Source organism: Branchiostoma belcheri, unplaced genomic scaffold, assembly GCF_001625305.1.
Source record: "Branchiostoma belcheri isolate BF01 breed outbred unplaced genomic scaffold, Haploidv18h27 scaffold114, whole genome shotgun sequence".
Taxonomy (NCBI): Eukaryota; Metazoa; Chordata; class Leptocardii; order Amphioxiformes; family Branchiostomatidae; genus Branchiostoma; species Branchiostoma belcheri.
In genome coordinates this window covers 71,222-83,231 of record NW_017802536.1, presented here as the reverse complement: position 1 = coordinate 83,231, position 12,010 = coordinate 71,222, and the positions used below count along the sequence as shown (strand labels likewise).

Genomic DNA, 12,010 nt, shown 5'->3' with positions numbered 1-12,010 from the left:
CAACCAAATACATCAATACAACAGCTAGCAAGAACTTCTGAAAAAAAAGTACATCAATAGCATAAGAGTTTGTTGCGTACAAAAGTTGGTCCAAACTTCTTTACCACAGCTAAAAAAAAGTGAAACATATTCTTTTCAATCCACTGGGTGTCGAGACGGAAAGTTGCGTGAGCTACCCTGACTCGTTATCGACTTTCCTTCCCTCCGATACGGTGTTTTCTTTTGGGCTTCTAATCATCTTGTTAGTAAACCCCCGCCGACTGCCCGCACTATCTCCCCAGCGCCTTACTCTCCCCTCCTCAAGAGAAAAGAAGAGCCAAATCCCCACGATACCAATTGAAACCGATAGCGGTTGCACAGCCTATTTCTCGCGCCTTATCTGCTCTCCAAACGGATTAACCCCTCGACACAGAACAGGGACTTTCTGATAACCTTCGCACCGGTCCTGCGGTCGATAGCGGGGCATTACCATAGCGGTGAGCCGGGGAGGAGGGGTGAGGACTCCGCACGCTCCGGAGTTCCATCTCCCGTAACCTTTGTTTCCTGGTACGGTTGTCGTTCCGGTCCAAGAGATTGTCTACGAGCAGCCATTGATCCATCACACACACTTCTGTAGATCAGGGATGACAAAGACATAATTAGTTGGGGTTCCAGACTTACACTAGTACTTTTTAAAGTTTGTGGCGCGAAGGAAGCCACCTTGGCCACGTGCAGTCACACATAGTAGAATATGGTCTCCTGAACACTGCCCAACTCAACTTTAGGAGTACAGGAGCAAGGTCGGCTGTGGCTGGCTGGTGTTCGGCTGCGTTAACCGAATGTTTCAAAATGTTTAAAACATTCGGGTGTGTACGAGAGGTCTGGTTGTCTGGTGGTTGGCTTTTTTTTTCAAAGGAAGGCACTTAAAATCATAGGAAACGAACAGGAAGCCAGGTTGACACTGAACATCCCATCTCATCAGCCCCCTTGGCTGGCGTTCGGGAGTAGGTCAACGGGTCGAGGTGTGGTCGGGGATCAAATTTGACTCAAATTTAACTCAACTTTGATTTGATTCGTATAGAAAGGTGGCATGAGTCTTTTCTGATCAATGCCGAACCACAGCCAACCTGAGTTGGTTGGCGGTCGGGGAAGGTCCTGAATGTGTGACAGCGGCTTAACTGATTAGGGCCTGATTTTCAAGAAGTTGTCGACTAATAATAGTTTGTTTGATTTCTTACAACACTTTTAGCTCACCGAAAGTCCTCCAGAACAAGTTTAACTCCTCAGACTACCCATGTCTCAACGTACGCAATGATAGGAGCACCGTTTTCTATTCGGTCCCCGATATCAGATGTGCTGTTATCATCTAATATGTTTTAGTACAGTGTCCAAGTAAGTATGAGGACGATTTCGAAAATACCACTTAATTTAGAGAGTCCTATTTCTTGCCAGGCCCAGTAAAGCCCCTGTAGCCGAATATGGCCTTCCTAACACTTGCCGAACTCCCCCAACCATGGTTAGGAGTAGGTCGGGGGCAACGTTGGCTGGTGTTCGGCCAGGTGGTTACTATTCGGCTGCCGAATGTTTCAAAATGATTAAAACTTTCGGGTGTGGACAGGAGGTTCGGCCATGTTTGGCTGGTGGTTGACCGGTGTTTGGGAGTAGACCAGCAGTTTTCGGAGGTCAAATTTGACAAAAATTTAACTCAAGTTCGATTCGATCCACATAGGACACAGAAAGGTAAGCGTGGCCTTAATCTGGTCAGACTGCTCCTAAACTTCAGCCAACCTGGGTTGGTTGGTGGTCGGGGGAAGGTTGTTGAACCTGAAAGTTTCCACCCCATCCAGTGTGACACGGAGGATGTGTCCATTATACAACTTCACTTTTACCTGGCAACAGCACGTCGGCAGAACGTACAGAATGTATTGTGCATATAACAAGTTAGCACTTCGGCAGAATGTCTCATATAAGGTTGTATTCGCTCATATAAGGTTAGAATTTCGACAGTAGTTTCCAATTGGTGTGTCGAAAAAGATATATTCTCTAACAGTCAAAATTCTGATGCAACGTTGACCAAAAATCCAACGAATAACGCGAAAATGCAAGGTTCTGCGTAGGCGCAGTACGTTCTGCCGACGTGCTCCTGGCAACCATGTCTCCTATTGGTGAAGACTGACATAGCACCTGTGCGCTTGCGCTAAGAAACCGTGCTGTCTCCTGTATACCACTTATCTATGACAGATCCAGGTAGATATTTTGTGCTGAACTTCTTAAAAATCCGTATTAATCCAAATATGATTTTCACTATTCACAGTGTCCGAACTGAGCAAAAATATATGAAGGGAAACACCATTCTAAACTTGTGGTAACTGCAAATGCATGCAAATGTTGATAGCTCTAGGGACAGATGCAATATATTTGTAGGGCCCCTCTATCGTATCTGACTTTTTTTCGCGATCGTTGCCGTATTTTGCCGTAAATACTGAACTTTTTTCCGTAAAAATACCGACAAATGTTGGCGCAAACATGTCCAACAACTTATTTTAGATTTTGTACACACACAAGCCTGGAAAAATCCTCGGCAAACATGAAATCGAAGTATTAAGAGTTATTGTGAAATTCTAAATTTATTCATAATTGTGGATTTCTCGGCGATTTTGTCCATATTCGACTGCAAATATGTAATCCTCGACTTTCTGAGTTAGACGTATTCTAAGTACCAAGTATTCAGTTGAATGTGTCAGTTGACAGGCGAAAAAACTTTGCCGTTGCCTCTACTAGAAAAGCAAGTGACCACCTAGTACCAGAAGTTCGGCGTTCGCTCTGAAAGTTTCAACTATCAAAGACGGCAAAAGTCATTAACTCTTCCCCAGGCCGCTGCCAACTTTCCGGGTCGCCACTCGAGCCTCTTCCGTTATGATCTTTCTCGTTTCTACTTTTCAAAGTTTGGGTGTCGGGGCGGTGTCACGCCCCCCACAGATATCAAAGAAGTTAAAAGCTATTACGCGCTTTCCCCTCGACTCCTTGTTCCTTCCTTACCCTCCCCTTCAATTTGGGCTTGTGTGACACTGCATGACCCTTGTAAGCTCGCCACGGACCGTGAAAATTGCACGTTGGGCTCTAATTTGCCCCGCACGCTGGTAGGCCCACCTTCGCCAAGGACGGTGGACCGCGCTATAACATCGCCCCCAGCGGTCCTAACCGCAGGGGAACGCAACTGGGCGAGACGAGCATGATCTGATGTCATCACTCCAATCCCTCTCCTCTGTCCATCTCGCCGCGCCCGGATGACAAGAAAGATGGGCGAATTCCTCCTCTCCGCACCGGAGAAAAATGAGCATACCTGGCGAAAGGAAATGTGCAACATGGAGCGAGATTGGAGGCCTTGGAGCGGAAACTGACCCCGCTTTCCCTTCTCTCGCTCCATCTTCCTTAATTGACAGGAAGGAGTGCCGAATTCTTATCTATTTGATTTCTCCAATACTTTTTCACGCCAAGATTACCGTTGACCACGCCCTTCTGTAAAGTTGGCAGAAGATAAAGACTTTGCGGATGAGGCTCCCGCCGCGCTGGTAGAAGCGGGGATCGATCCTGACCAACACGGGGCGTGCGGCATGATGTGGCCACTCGTGCGTAGGACACACAACACGGGTACAAGCGATAGTCATCTTTGCAAATCTCCCGGCCGGCGTCTGGCCAGGCAAGGTGGCGTGTTTTCCCAGATTACAGCGCCACAGTTCGATCGCTGCGCTATTTCCCTTTAGGAAGGATTCCGAGAGTAAAGAGTGCTGAGATGACTTGTATGATCTTGGGAGTTGGTGCTTTGTCCAGGGACTTGGGTCGATGGCGCACCTAAGGGAAGCAAGATTAGATAACGTATCTGTGCGGGATTTTACAGAAAGCCGGCGATGCCTTTTGTTGATTCCGAGAAGAGTTTGTTTTGTGGACTCGATCGAAATAAAGAAAGTTGTTTCAAAGTTCCAAACAGTGCTACGAGTTACATGAACTCAAGATAAAACGAAAACCTGTATGAAAAAAAAAAACAGGAACAATTTTGTTGAAAGGCCCGGTGGTTGATTCAACAAATTGGATCACCGACATCGGAATTACAGCAAATGTTTCTTTCAGGAAAGTTAAACTTTTGCAATTTGACAGAAATTGCGGCAGAGATTGGGGTATGGAAATAATCGGCAAACTTTTGTTCTCTTCGGCCCGTTTTAGATTCATTAGAATCATGGCCAGCCAAATCCCCCTCCTCCACAGATATTCATTGAATTTTTAAACATATGGGGAACGCTTGAGGGAAGAAATCAAAACGATGTACAACAAAATGACAGAAGTGCAGGAGGAGTTTGCGAAAACTTTACCTCCCCCCCCCCCACACACACACCCTACCATCCCACAGTCTCATCACTTCATCGCACTTCAGCGGCTTCTTTCAACCCTCCTCGCTCCACAAATACATTCTCAGACAAAAAGGCAATCTTGTTGGTGCTATTCAACTCCTTGTTTTATTTCTGCTGGGGTACGTGTTGGTAGCTGACCTGGCCGGCGGACTAGAGGGCCCTCGGCGTGATCAAGTAGTCCGAACCGAAGCCAAGCCTCGCGCCGCGGTTCCGGTAGCGGCTATCACGAACAGGGAGAGTCAATATTATGTTAGAGACTAAGGAGGAAGATCTGAAGAGCGCGCCGGGTTCTGATCGTCTGCGCCTGACCCACTTCGGGGATAGAATGTACGGGGAGTGGGAGGGGGGCTTCTCTCCAGACTGGAGGCAAATATTTGGACTCTCCTTTGGCCGATTCTGACCTGTTTTACAGATGGCTCGTTTTAAAGTGTGTGACAACACTAGCCTCTACCAGGCTTCGGGAGGCGGTTGGAAAGAGTAGAAATCGGCCAAATAGATATATAACATACCAGGGGAGTTTGCACCCGGGTGCGGCAAAATGTTCTCTACCAGCAAACTCCCCTGGCACGTTATCTCTTTATTTGGCCGATTTCTACTCTTTCAGCCACCTCCCGAAGCCTGGCAGAGGCTATGACAACACTACTGACTCGTTATCATCATGTAGTCACCCGCACCATCACTAATCTGAGAATGATACCAGATCAGCCATTTCATTGATTGCTTTATCCGAGAAAGTACTCGAGACTTCGTTTACTTGGAGACAACGTACTTTTCTCGTTACTAGTACAGCTCTTTATGTTTTATTGCTTGAAATAGGGGGTACAATAATGATAATACGTTCTGCGAACTTTCAAAACGCTCGAGGCAATAGGTGCGTAGCTGAGGCAAGGAGTGTTTTTGCCCAATATTACGTGCCCTCGGTCACCTCCGTACAACGTAACCCTGTGACCTGGGGCCCCGGAGAGACTGTGGGGTCAGGTGCGACCGTTAGATAACGGCCAATCACACCTCTCCAGCCGACCCGGCTTACCAGTCTACCCGACATGCTCTGCCCCCTCCCACCTGCCACTCCGACCGTAATTACCGGGCCGGCCGAGCGCCGAGCGCGGGGCAGATGCGCACAGCTAGACAGAACGGCAAACTTACCACTTAGGAACTTCAGGGCATCTAATGTAATCACAGGGCGGTAAAACTAAAATATTCTGGATGAGGAAATCTGTCTGGTATTGACATTTACTGCCATTTGTTAGCACATTTTCGTAATCATCTCATGCTTGTAGCCCAAACACAAGCCACGTGTGCGGTATCTCTATTTTTGGGTACCACCAAAAACAGCTACAAACAAACATGTAGAACCAGCCTACGATAACAAACAACCGCTTTCCGTCAGCGACATTGATTCATCTTACTTGAAAATCGACTTTGAAAATCCAGTTTTTGCCGCCCTGAAATTGTAAGGGAGGTCTTTAAACATCAACACACAACAGTTTTTGTTCGCTCAATCACTCAAAAATAGAATTTTCCGACTAAGATTATGAAGCATTCGTCCTTCGAATTCGCTTCATGAATACCAAAATAGTACACTGCACGAAATGGCCTCGGATTCAAGCAGATGCGTACCGGGATTTGTCCGTATTTTTCGCAGATACAAGCGGATTCTGACGGATCAGAATGGAATCCGCCAGAAAATCCGAAACATCGGTTACTGCAATCCGGAACCTATTCCGTACAAATCCGAAAAACGGGATCCTTGTAGTAAATATTCCACACGGAATACGTTCGGATTTTGCCAGGATACGCACAGAAAAGAATTTGGATCTTGGCAGATGCGTACCGGGATTTTCCGGAATTGCTGACAGATACCAGCGGATACTGACGGATCAGAATGGAATTCGCCAGAAAATCCGAAACATCGGTTACTGCTATCCGGAACCTATTCCGTACAAATCCGAAAAACGGGATTCTTATAGTATATATTCCACACAGAATACGCTCGGATTTGCCCGGGATTCGTACAGAAATGACCCCTGACAAATGCGTAACTCAGGATTTGAACTTTAATACCTTCACCATATTCCCATTCAGGATACATTCGGATACGTACAGGCTTAATAGGAGCTCCTGCAACTAAATAGTTTATTATCAATACACAGTATAGCCTGAAACATATCGTGTGCAATTACCACTCCTAAGTGGACAGCTATGTCCTTACATTTGGGGTACATAGTTATCCATTTTGCTACCACTTACAAAAACTGTAACAAACATTTCTGTCCAACGTTACCCCCTAACAGTAAGCTATGCCTTTACACTTGAGGTCATAGTAAACAAACAAAAACTGTAATAAACATTATTCTGCCCAAAGTTACCCTAAAATAGTTAGCTATGCCTTTACACTTGGGGTACATATCCATACACAAATCATAGTGAACTAACAAAAACTGTAACAAACATTTCTGTCCACTGAAAAGTTACCCCCAAAGAGTGAACTTGGGGTACATATTCGGACACAAATCATGGAAAACGTGTTTCACTGGCCTCAGAAAATTCACCAGAAATAATACTGGACCTAAGTTAACATTTAGAAATCCATTGATTCAACTCTAACAAGATGGGATTTTTAGACTTGGAAGTGGAAGAAGGGTCACTGGGCCAGGTACCCTCTTTGTTCACTGCCGTTTTACCTGTTCACTTTAGTATGAAGTTTCAAATTTTTGGTCGAGCTCACTTTTGTATTTTGTAGATGTGGGCAGCCAAAGAATGGCCTTAGTAAAAAAAATATTTCCATTTTCATCATAAACTGGCTCGTCTGGTGACATGTACTCCGGACAGCTTGAGCTTGAGCCGCTTACTGTATGGTTTCTTCACCTTCAAGGCGATGATCCAGTTTCNGTTGGCAAAAAGCCATGGATCATTTAATACATCATAAGACAGACTAGCAAAACCTTGTCACATACATCCTGGAGGTATAAAAAGGTAAACAAATACACAGGTGACAAAACGTCCCATGTCTTTATATAAACGTCTTCGAGATGAGGAGGCTCCGCCTGTAGTACTCCCTGCTGTTTGCAAATTACATTGGTCAGAAAACTTGGGCATCTTCAATGAACAAAAAGTAACATATAACTTGATCAAAATTTCTACCAGACATATAATAAAGGAATTGACAAATCGACTATAATACCTGAATACAATAAAAATACTGAACACTTTCTTTTTAAACTAGCTCCCTATTTTTGTCAAGACGAGATTGGCCCGGCACGAATGCCTATTGACCGTTAGAAAGTATGAACAAGTTGCTACCCTACAAAGACAAGCCCCTAAAAGCCTCTTCTATAATGTGGAGGGGGCAGGTTAGTTAGAGACATGCATTTTATAATGTTTCTGGCAGCGACATATCAATAACCAAATAGGTATGATAACTGAGCTTACCAAACGCCTGATGTGTTGGATCAAGTGCGCAGGGCCGCCGTGCAAGGGGGAGGGGGCGCCGAAGCTTGCTACACACGGCACTATTCTGCGCGTTTGAATTGACATCACATCCTCCTCCTGTCCAAACACTATCAATCCTGTCCAAACTCGATGACCGATCATGGTAGACTGGTTATGTCATCATGGTATCACGAAAAAAAAGCGATACAAACGCCTGATTTCTCTCTAGTTTTCCCCTGCATCGAAGCCAACTTTCCTAACGGTTTTCATTCTAACCGCCAACACGGTACGCATGCGTACGCTAGCTGACCAATCAGAGGCATCATTTAGACTTTGCTTCCTTTCATTGCGCCTTCCTCAAGAAAGTTACATGTACGTGTTAGGTACCTGATTTATAAGGGATGCAGATTGTTTAAACTCGGAAAGATAGTATTACCCATGCTATATAAGTTTGGTATTCCAGATTTCGTGCAAGCGAGATCAGAAAATTTCCTCTTCTGGTATCTTTTTCGGATCTGCGGGATTCGTAATCCATATGAGGTCATATGAATGCCAAGTGGGATCTGTTGGGATCTTTGGAAGCGAATCTGCATCTCGTATCTTTTTCGGATCTGTGAAACTTGGAATCCATAGTAAGAGTCAGTCATCAAGTGCGAAATTCTGATATTCACAAATTTCTCTGCGTTTCTGGTATCTCTTTCGGATCTGTGGAAGATAGATCCGCAAAATCCCGCTTCTGGTATCGTTTTGGAATCTGCAGAACCGTGATCCGTAAAATCCCGCTTCCGGTATCTCTTTCGGATCTGTGGAAGATAGATCCGCAAAATCCCACTTCTGGTATCGTTTTCGGATCTGCAGAACCGTGATCCGTAAAATTCTGCTTTTGGTACCTTTATCGGATCTGTGGGACCAGGAATCCATAGCAGTACGTACGTATACGAAATTCTGAGATCCGCAAAATCTCGTTGCTGCAAATCACTTTCGGGTTTGTGGAAGCGAGATCTGCGAAATCCCGCTTCTGGTATCTTGTTCAGATCTGCGGAAGTGAGATCCGCGAGATCCCGCTTCTGTTATTTTGTTCGGAATCTGCGGGAGAGTCCAAAGCAGCAGTGCCCTGTGGGTTATTTTAGAATCCGTTTAATGCCCGGCAGGCGGATTTGCTGAAATCTGTGGTAGTACATGTATGACGCCATGATGGGTATTTATTGTATCTGTCAGGATCCGAGGCAACTCCAGACTCCCCTAAAAACCGAACTTATAACATATCCGAGAAAGAAGGTTCCTTGCGAATATCAAATTTGTATCTGTGATTTCTTAAAGATCCGGACGTATACGGTGCCGGAATTGTCGGATCTGCAGTGCTACTTCGTATTCTAGTAAGGATTGCGGATTTCTCCGGATTTGCTACGTATCCGTCATGATGCACGATTTCGGATCTTCAGGATTTGCTATAATCCGAGGCCATTTCGTGCAGTGGTATATTTGTATATCATGCCATGAAACAAACTATCTCCTTCGTACAACTAGCTATAGCCTTTGTGCTGAAATATGAAGCCACATATTGAGTTGCAACACTTGTGCTTCAGACGACACTGGGAATTTCGACAGGGGTGTGTCAGAGCGTCATCAGTGTCGTCTGATCTGTTGCCATAGTGATTCCCGCCTTCTGAAGCTGAATGGAGAAGACCTTCTGAGGCATTCGGTAGTTAGACATAGGCCTTGTGGGGTCGTGTGGCGTAACGGCAGGGGTCCTCGGTTTGAATCCTGTTATGTCACCGATCTTGTGTCATTAAGTGTAAAGTGGGTACCTGACTTCGGTTGGGGCGGTAAAGACGATGGCAGGAGAGGGATGGGCTCTGCAGTCCAATACCCTGTTCTAGACACAGTGGATAACAACCCACAGCTGCCCCTACGGCATCAAAAAGGCTATAGGACTACCTGTACCTTTTTTTTATTCTCAGGTATAGGCCTGCTTCTCACTGCTATTTGCTTTTAAAAAAGCAAAAATTGCCTTTATTAAAGAAAACAAAAAAATTTATCTTGCCACAATTTGTTTGTTTAATACCTAGAACGTTGTTTAGGATATATAGAGTTCCACGATCTCTTACCTTCACCTAATCAGTATTTTAAGTGTACAAAACGTGCCCTAAAATAAAGTTTGAGTATGATATAAAATTCATTCTGGTTGACATTATGTCACAAATATGATAAACCCATTATCGAACACTAACGTATTATAGACGCATTTCATTAATCATGAGAAAAGTGTATGGCATTCTGTACACAATTAAAAATGTACCAAGCATGAAAATACTATCCTAACATAGAGGACTACATGTATCCTAGCACCTTTATCTCAATTATGCAAATGAGGCTTGATCTGATATAATTGTTTTGGCCAGATTCATCCTTAGCTTCTCAATTCATGCTCTCCACAAAGAAAGATACATACATAGGTACAAACAAACGGCACTGAAAACATAACCCTCCTGGCACAGGCAATAATACAGACTGTGTCACGCATAGATATTGGATAGCCTTGGCCAATGGCAGTCGTCTATCTAACGTGGTCAGCGACTGGCTGGTGATAAAGTCTATGTAAACTGACTTTGTGTGTGTGTGTGTGTGTATATGTGTGTGTGTGTGTGTGTGTGTGTGTGTGTGTGTGTGTGTGTGTGTGTGTGTGTGTAATGTGTGTGTGTGTGAGTGTGTAAATGTGTGTGTGTGTGTGTGTGTGTAAATGTTTGTGTGTATGTGTGTTAGTGTTGTGTGTGCACTACGTATTTCAAGCCTGTACAAGCAAAAGTAGACCCCATTTCCCCCTCCAGACGCCACCATCGACTTTTGCACACGGTTCAGAGGAGAAAGTTCTCCCCACTTTTGTCCTGACACCGCCTGACGCATCAAAAAGTTACCTCCTCCGCCGTCCTGACATGTCTGTAAGGCAGAGCCGGCCGCTGTACCTGCCCAGCACTGTTTAGTGGGTGACTGATACCCCGCCCCGATCAGAACGGAGCCGTAAACTACGGGCATTCGTCACTCCGAGACAAAACTCATCAATATGGAGACCCCGGCTTCGGTCTATTCCCTCCCAGGATTTAACAAATCGGGGTTTTCGTTGGCNAAGGTGGCGTGTTTTCCCAGATTACAGCGCCACAGTTCGATCGCTGCGCTATTTCCCTTTAGGAAGGATTCCGAGAGTAAAGAGTGCTGAGATGACTTGTATGATCTTGGGAGTTGGTGCTTTGTCCAGGGACTTGGGTCGATGGCGCACCTAAGGGAAGCAAGATTAGATAACGTATCTGTGCGGGATTTTACAGAAAGCCGGCGATGCCTTTTGTTGATTCCGAGAAGAGTTTGTTTTGTGGACTCGATCGAAATAAAGAAAGTTGTTTCAAAGTTCCCAACAGTGCTACGAGTTACATGAACTCAAGATAAAACGAAAACCGGTATGAAAAAAAAAACAGGAACAATTTTGCTGAAAGGCTCGGTGGTTGATTCAACAAATTGGTTCACCGACATCGGAATTACAGCAAATGTTTCTTTCAGGAAAGTTGAACTTTTGCAATTTGACAGAAATTGCGGCAGAGATTGGGGTATGGAAATAATCGGCAAACTTTTGTTCTCTTTGGCCCGTTTTAGATTCATTAGAATCATGGCCAGCCAAATCCCCCTTCTCCACAGATATTCATTGAATTTTTAAACATATGGGGAACGCTTGAGGGAAGAAATCAAAACGATGTACAACAAAATGACAGAAGTGAAGCAGGAGTTTGCGAAAACTTTACTCCATCACCCCCCCCCACACACACACACACACACACTCCCCTACCATCACACACTGTCATCGCTTCATCGCACTTAAGCGGCTTCTTTCAACCCTCCTCGCTCCACAAATACATTCTGAGACAAAAAGGCAATCTTGTTGGTGCTGTTCAACTCCTTGTTTTATTTCTGTTGCACGTGTTCTGTTGGGGTACGTGTTGGTAGCTGACCTGGCCGGCGGACTAGAGGGCCCTCGGCGTGATCAAGTAGTCCGAACCGAAGCCAAGCCTCGCGCCGCGGTTCCGGTAGCGGCTATCACGAACAGGGAGAGTCAATATTATGTTAGAGACTAAGGAGGAAGATCTGAAGAGCGCGCCGGGTTCTGATCGTCTGCGCCTGACCCACTTCGGGGATAGAATGTACGGGGA

The 12,010-nt window shown here is 45.2% G+C and overlaps 1 pseudogene; it reads right to left on the bottom strand.

The window, feature by feature from the left end:
• Positions 1-5,359: 5,359 nt before the first annotated feature.
• Positions 5,360-12,010, bottom strand: part of LOC109462230 — a 14,683-nt pseudogene continuing 8,032 nt past the window's right edge.